The following is a 7,256-nucleotide window of genomic DNA, read 5'->3' as shown; positions in this document are numbered from 1 at the left end:
TGGTGACGTCAGAGTGCCACCAGCGGTCCAGTAACACCCTTTGTGCCAGTAAGCCCTAATTTGCATACAGAAAGAAACTATGGCCCCCGGCCGCTGCAGCGATCATGGCCCCCGGCCGCTGCGCGGCCCGGCGCCAGGTACTCCACGGCCCGGCACCGGTCCGCGGACCGGGGGTTGGGGATCACTGCTCTAGCTAGTCCACTTTACATAACAAAGAGTTCTCCCCTTCTTTTCCCCCACTTGGAGCTGAACCCAGAAGGACATTTCTTCCAACAGTACGGATATGACATCTGCAGTATATAAGCTTATAACTTCTATGGCGGGTGGTCTGTAAATATAATGCAAATATCCACAAGTTTAGAAAAAAAGGAAGGTTAAAAATGAAACACTCAACGTTTCATTGAAGCGTAGAGTGGATCAATAAATGTATGGGAAGTTCAGTTATGCATCTCATTTGTTTACTTTATTAAATTTCCGCGCCGTTCATCTCACCTAAGGTTTACAAAAACACCGTCAGGAAACCATATCAAGAGATCGAATAAAAGCCTAAATTAAAACCAGCGTTAAACGCAGGTTAAAAACTTCCAAGTGAAGATAAAAATTAAGGTACCACATTCAAAATTCAATTCTTCCTGAAATGGGGTAGGAAACAGTCCCTCCTGGACAAGGATTATGGATAGATTACAGGATCCCAAGGGCTAAACTTGGCAGGGTGGGGGCCCCTTAAGTTGCAATTGTAAATCTTTGGAGATCAATGATCCCTTTGCAAAAATTGCCAGTTATTTAAGGCTAACAAAGAGAAGCTTAAGGGGGAGCTGAGAGTTGTCTTCCTGTACTTGAAGGGTGGCCATAGAGAAGAAGAATAAAAGAATAATGGCATCGGAAGGCACTTAGAGGTCTTCTAGTCCAACCCCCTGCTCAAGCAGGAGGACTTGTACCAATTCAGACAAAAAACATCTGCAAGAAAACCGCCAAGCTCAGAAAATACCAAGGACATCATAGTTATCTTCGTCTTCCTCCTCCTTCTCTTCGACTCTGCAAACTTTCCATTTCTTGCAGACATTTCATTAAATGCCTGCAAGAAAAGGGCCAAATTCAGACACCACTCCGGACTCCGGACTTTCTCCTTCTCCTTCTCCTTCTCCTCCTCCTCCTCCTCCTTCTTCTATAGAATAGCAGAGTTGGAAGGGGCCTTAGAGGTCTTCTACTCCAACCCAACTCCCTGCCTAAGCAGGAAACCCTACACCAGACAAATGGTTATGCAACATCTTCTTCAAAACCTCCAATGTTGGAGAATTCACAACTTCTTGTGGCAAGCTGTTCCACTGGTTAATTCTTCTTCTTCTTCTTCTTCTTCTTCTTCTTCTTCTTCTTCTTCTTCTTCTTCTTCTTCTTCTTCTTCTTCTTCTTCTTCTTCTTCTTCCTCTTCCTCCTCCTCCTCTTCCTCCTCTTCTCCTCCTTCTTCCTCCTCCTCTTCTCCCCCTCCTCTTCCTCTCCTCCTCCTCCTTCTTCCTCCTCCTCTTCTCCTCCTTCTTCCTCTTCCTCCTCTTCTCCTCCTTCTTCCTCCTCTTCCTCTTCTTCTTCCTCTTCCTCTTCTCCTCCTTCTTCTTCCTCCTCTTCTCCTCCTTCTTCCTCCTCCTCTTCTCCTCCTCTTCCTCTTCTCCTCCTCCCCCTCCTCCTCCTCCTCCACCACCACCACCACCACCACTTCTCCTCCTCCTCTCCTCCTCCTCTCCACAAACCCCATTCTCTTCTACCTCTGATGATGTTACCTAGTGGGGTCATGAAACGCCTGCAGGAAAACAACCAAGCTCAGAGAGCACCCAGGACCTCTCCTTTCCACCCTGAGCTACAAATATTCTGCTCTATCGTCGGAGGCTTCCACCTCTGGACAGACATACAGCAGCCTAGCAGTGGTCATCCTATATATCAACAAGGCGCTGTATTTTCTTTCCATCTGTTCATCCATCAGACCCAAAAGCAAAACTTCTGGACCAGAAACCAGAACCAATTTCAATGTTTCGGATCCGTCTGCTATTCCCCGTGGACAAACGGATGCCGAATAACACGAGGCAAGGACGGAAACTTCCAAGCCTCCTGATCAATATCCTTGGAGCCGTTCGGTTACCAGAGTAATTTTTGGGCCTTTATTTCTTTTTTTCATCCCCGTTCATTACCCTTCCCTGTTGTGATGATATAGCAATAGCAGTAGACTTATATACCGCTTCATAGGCCTTTCAGGCCTCTCTAAGCGGTTTACAGAGAGTCAGCATATTGCCCCCAACAATCTGGGTCCTCATTTTACCCACCTCGGAAGGATGGAAGGCTGAGTCAACCCTGAGCCGGTGAGATTTGAACCGCTGACCTGCTGATCTAGCAGTAGCCTGCAGTGCTGCATTTAACCACTGCGCCACCTTGGCTCTAATGATGATTATTTGCATAGTTGGGTTGATCTTTAAAAGGGGGGGGGGAAAGGGGGACCAATAGAACAGAATAATAAAATGTTTCTGCCTGTGATAAAAGTCTAACTAATGTCTGCTGGTCTGGGGGTTTTTTTTTTAGCCTCAAATGGAAGGGAGAGGAAGCACTTTGCAAATCAAATTAGGTTAGATTTGATTAGTTGACCACGTCTGGAGCAAAATGACGCTCCGGCTGTAAGAAGGGGTGGGTGGGGGGTGGGCTGGGAAACCGAAGCTGCTCCTTGAAAAGGTAACAGTATTTGGACCGAACCTCTAGCAGAAGCGCCAAAGGACCAAAACCTGCCAGCAAAATGCATGTTTTTTTTTTTTTTTTTTTTGCTACTTGAGGTGGAAAAATAGGATTGAAACCTTTAGCGCATCGCAGGATTTGACCGGATGTCTGGTTAGGGCTTTCAGGGACTGGTCCAAGCATGAGGGGAGGGGACAGAGGGGTTAAAAGCCCAAGAAAAGGTGTACAGCACCGGCCCCCCAAATGTGGAAAATGTGAGCTAGGGCCATTTGGGTCTAGTGGTTGAGGTGTTGGCCTGGAACCAGGAGACGGTGGGTGCCAGTCCAGTTTTTAAGCAGGAGAGCCAACTGGGTGAGTTTGGGGCCAAGGACTAGGAGACGGTGAGTTCTAGTCCTGCCTTAGGCATGCAAAAAGAGCTAGGTGACTTTGGGCCAGTCTCTCCCTCCCTTTCTCCCTCTTCCTCATATTAAGCATGTTCACCACCTTGATTTACCAAAGCAGGATAAAAATCAAATCAATAAATGGATTGCAAGGATTTACCCTGTTCACTGCAGGCATTGTTAATGCAGAACCTCACCATATACATGTTATCACACATGTTCATTCCATCTCTTTGGACATGACACTTTCTCCCCTCCCCTCCTCTTTCCCTCTCCCTTCCTCTTTCCTCTCCTTTCCTTCCTTCCTTCCTTCCTCCCTTCCTTTCCTCTTATCCCTCCTTCCTTTCCCCTCCCTCCTTCCTTCCTTCTTCCTTCCCTCTTCTTTCTTTCTCCCTTCCTCCCTCTTCTTTTCTTTCTTTCTTTTTTTCTTTTCTTTCTTCTCCCTCCCTCCATTCCCTTCCCTCCTTCCTTCCTTTTTTCTTTCTTTCTTTCTTTCTTTCTTTCTTTCTTTCTTTCTCCTTCTTCTCCCCCTGTCCTTTCCCTTCCCTTTTTTTCTTTCTCTTTCTTCTCCCCCTCTCCTTTCCCTTCCTTCCTTCCTTCTTTCTCCCTCCTTCCCTCTTCTTTCTTTTCTTTCTTCTCCTTCCCTCCCTCCCTCCCTCCATTCCCTTCCCTCCTTTCTTTATTTTCTTTCTTTCTTTCTTTCTTTCTTTCTTTCTTTCTTTCCTTTCTTTCTTTCTTTCTTTCTTTCTTTCTTTCTTTCTTTCTTTCTCCTTCTCCCCCTCTCCTTTCCCTTCCTTCCTTCTTCTCCTTCCCTACTTCCTTTTCCTTCCCTCCCTTCTCTTTCTTTCTTTCTTTCTTTCTTTTTATTTTCTTCTTTCTTTGCTTTCTTTTCTTTCTTTCTTCTCCCTCCCTCCATTCCCTTCCCTCCTTCCTTTCTTCCTTCTTTCTTTCTTTTCTTTCTTTCTTTTTTCTTTCTCCTTCTCCTCCACCTCTCCTTTCCCTCCCTTCCTTCCTTCCTTCTTCTCCCTCCCTACTTCTGTTTCCCTCCCTCCCTCCCCTTTCTTTCTTTCTTTCTTTCTTTCTTTTTCTTTTCTTCTTTCTTTTCTTTCTTTCTTCTCCCTCCCTCCTCTATTCCTTCCCTTCCTTTCCCTTCCCCCCCCCTCAAGTTTCCTGGTATAGTTTTAGGTGAGAAATTCAGATAGGAAACAGAGCTGTCACTGTGCAGTTTGTAAAACTGGGTGCAACCATGCTAATGAACTTTCGGTTCTCTCTGAGTAAACCAGCTGATGGACGTAGGTACTACCCACACGGGCAGTAATTTCTTGGATGACCCATACGAGATGGGGAGAATGGGTGCTGAAATCTGACAGAACCAGGGAAAGAGAAAAAGGAAGTTAAAACTGTATTGCTCAAACTTGGCCATGTGAAGATGCGTGGACTTCAACTCCCAGAATTCCTCAGCTGGCAATCCCCCCCCCCAAGGCTGGCTGGGGAATTCTGGGAATTGAAGTCCCGGCACCTTCAAGTGGCTGAAGTTCAGAAATTTAAGAAGTTTGCTTCTCTTTGAAAGAACTGTTGTGTTTTGCTGCCATCTAGTGGTCGTATTAGTGAACAGCTCTGAAGGACTCTGAGCGATGGAGCGTATTGATGACTGGTTTATAAATCGACCGTCCCTCTCTTAGGCTGCTCAGGAGCCAGGAATCCTGGGAGTTGAAGTCCACCCATCTTCAACTGGTCAAGGTTGAGAAAGGCTGCATTGGAGGCCAATGAACTGCATCCTGAAAGGGACTAAAACAGTGATGGCGAACGTTTTTCGCCTGGGGTGCCAAAAAGCACGAGCGTGCTCGCTTGCCCACCCCCATAATTTAATGCTCCCCCCTGCACCGTGCTCCCTGCACATGCGTGCATGACACCCACCCACCCACTGCTCCATGCAAGCGCATGGCTTTCTTGGAGCATGGGGAGGGCGAAAATACCCCCCGCTGCCCCCCAGATGCCGGAAACAGCCTGTTTTCCAACTTCTGGTGGGCCCAGTAGGTCTGTTTTTGTCCTCCCAGGCTCCGGAGGCTTTCTTGGAGCCTGCGGAGGGTGAAAACAGCATCCCTTGCCCATCCGGAGGCCAGAAATGGCCTGTTTTCCGACTTCCGGTTTGCATGTTTTTTGAATTTTGAAAATTGTTTTGAAAAATTTTGAATTTTTTTTGAAAAATCGTGACTGTCCCGCCAAAAGCGGGACGTCTGTTCACCTTAATGTTGGGCCGTTTGTCGCCCTCCGGAGGCTTCAGGGAAGCCTCCTGAAGGCAAAAAACGGCCCAACGCACAAACCGGACATTCGGGAATGGACTTCCGGGTTGCCCATTGGGCCGTTTTTCCCTGAAGGCTCTGGAGGGCAAAAAAACGGCATAACACGTAAACCGGAAGTCCGTTCCTGAACTTCTGGTTTGTGCGTTGGGTTGTTTTTCACCCTCCAGAAGCCTCCGGAAGCCTCAAAATGGCCGAAAATGAAGGCCGAAATCAGCTGGAGCTGACAGGGCAACGCCTCGCGTGCCCTAAGAAATGGCTTTGCATGCCACGTGTGGCACACATGCCAAAGGTTCGCCATCACGGGACTAAAACCTCAGAACATCCTTCCAGGAGCACCTTTTCATAATAAAGAAGTCCTTGCTTCTTTGTGAACTGCAGCACGAGCCTGTTAGGTGCTGCTAATCCTCATTTCTCCCACAGGGTTGGAAAGTGGAAGTAATTACGCCCCAAACCTTTAAGCGTCATCTTTTGAGAACTCCCGGAGGACGGGTGGGCTTCCAGGAAAATGGAGAAGTGTCAACCCTGTCTTCCCAAAGGGGAAGAAATAGATTGTAACTGACTAAGAGTTGGAAGGGACCTTGTGGGGTCATCTAGTCCAACCCCCCCATCCCGCCCAAGCAGGAGACCCTACCCCATTTCTAACAGGTGGCAGTCCAGTCTTTTCTTCAAAGCTTCAAAGGATGAAGCTCCCGCAACTGAGAACATGAGAAATTAATTCCCATCAGCTTGTCCTCTATCTCTTGAAGCAACGTGGCCCCTTTAAGACTTGTGGACTTCACTTCCCAGAATTCCTCATGCTGGCTGGAGAATTCTGGGAGTTGGAGTCCACAAGTCTTAAAGGGGCCACATTTCGAGAGCCCTGGTCTGTCCTGAATAAAATCTTTCAGCCTAAGACACGGCGTGGGTGAGAAATGGGAGAAGAATGCAACAATTAAGATTAATTTCTCACAAGGGGGCTCCGCCAGACATCTTCTTTTACATGTTTGGTAGCTTTAAGTCTTAAAAAAAAAAACTGATTTCAGAAATGAGGTGCCCACTGCAAATTGGGGGTGCTAAAGGATGCTAATGAACAGATCATAATCAATCCCCTCCCCCCCCACACTCCTTACCTGGGATTCCCGCCATTTCCCACTTAATAACCTGAAAGTCTTGAGGTTACGACAGCAACCGGGTTAGCCAACCGATGTCCTAACACAAGGACTATTTGTAATCTGTTTTTGCCCTCTTCCATTTCAGACAAATGGCTGTCCGGTCTCTTCTTAAAAACCTCCAGTGATGGAGCACCCCCAACTTCTGGTGGCAAGCAGTTCCACTGGTTAATTGTCCTCAGTGTTAGGAAATTTCTCCTTAATTCCAGGTTGCTTCTCTCCTTGGTTAGTTTCCATCCGTTGCTTCTTGTCCTGCCCTCAGGGGCTTTGGAGAATAGGTGGAGCCCTTCTTCTTCTTTGGGGCAGCCCCCCAAATATCAGAAGATTGCTATCTTATCATCCATTGCTAGGAATATAATCTAACGGTTGGGTTGGCAATACATAAATCATGTAACAATGCTATACCTATTTCTTTAAATCATACTGTAAATGTGATTGATTGCTGTTTCCTCAATCGGCCATAAGATGGAGCCAGAATCACTGTTAGATGCTGATCTGATCTGAGTGTTTGGAAGCTGGCTGTTAGAAGTGCCGTATAATGATCAGGGCGAGCTATTCTAAGTTTTGCAACTGCTAGCAAACTTTGTGTGTCGGACTGTTTGTATGTTTATGGACTATGTTATTTGGATTATCCCTTAACTGAAAAGACGTTGATGACTGACTGTCTTATCCGTGTAGGACTTGGACTGTTTGATGGACTCTGATACCTCTATTTC

Source organism: Thamnophis elegans, chromosome 10 (genome assembly GCF_009769535.1).
Source record: "Thamnophis elegans isolate rThaEle1 chromosome 10, rThaEle1.pri, whole genome shotgun sequence".
NCBI classification, from domain to species: Eukaryota; Metazoa; Chordata; class Lepidosauria; order Squamata; family Colubridae; genus Thamnophis; species Thamnophis elegans.
The sequence above is the reverse complement of the archived record's forward strand: the minus strand, read 5'-3'. Positions refer to the sequence as shown.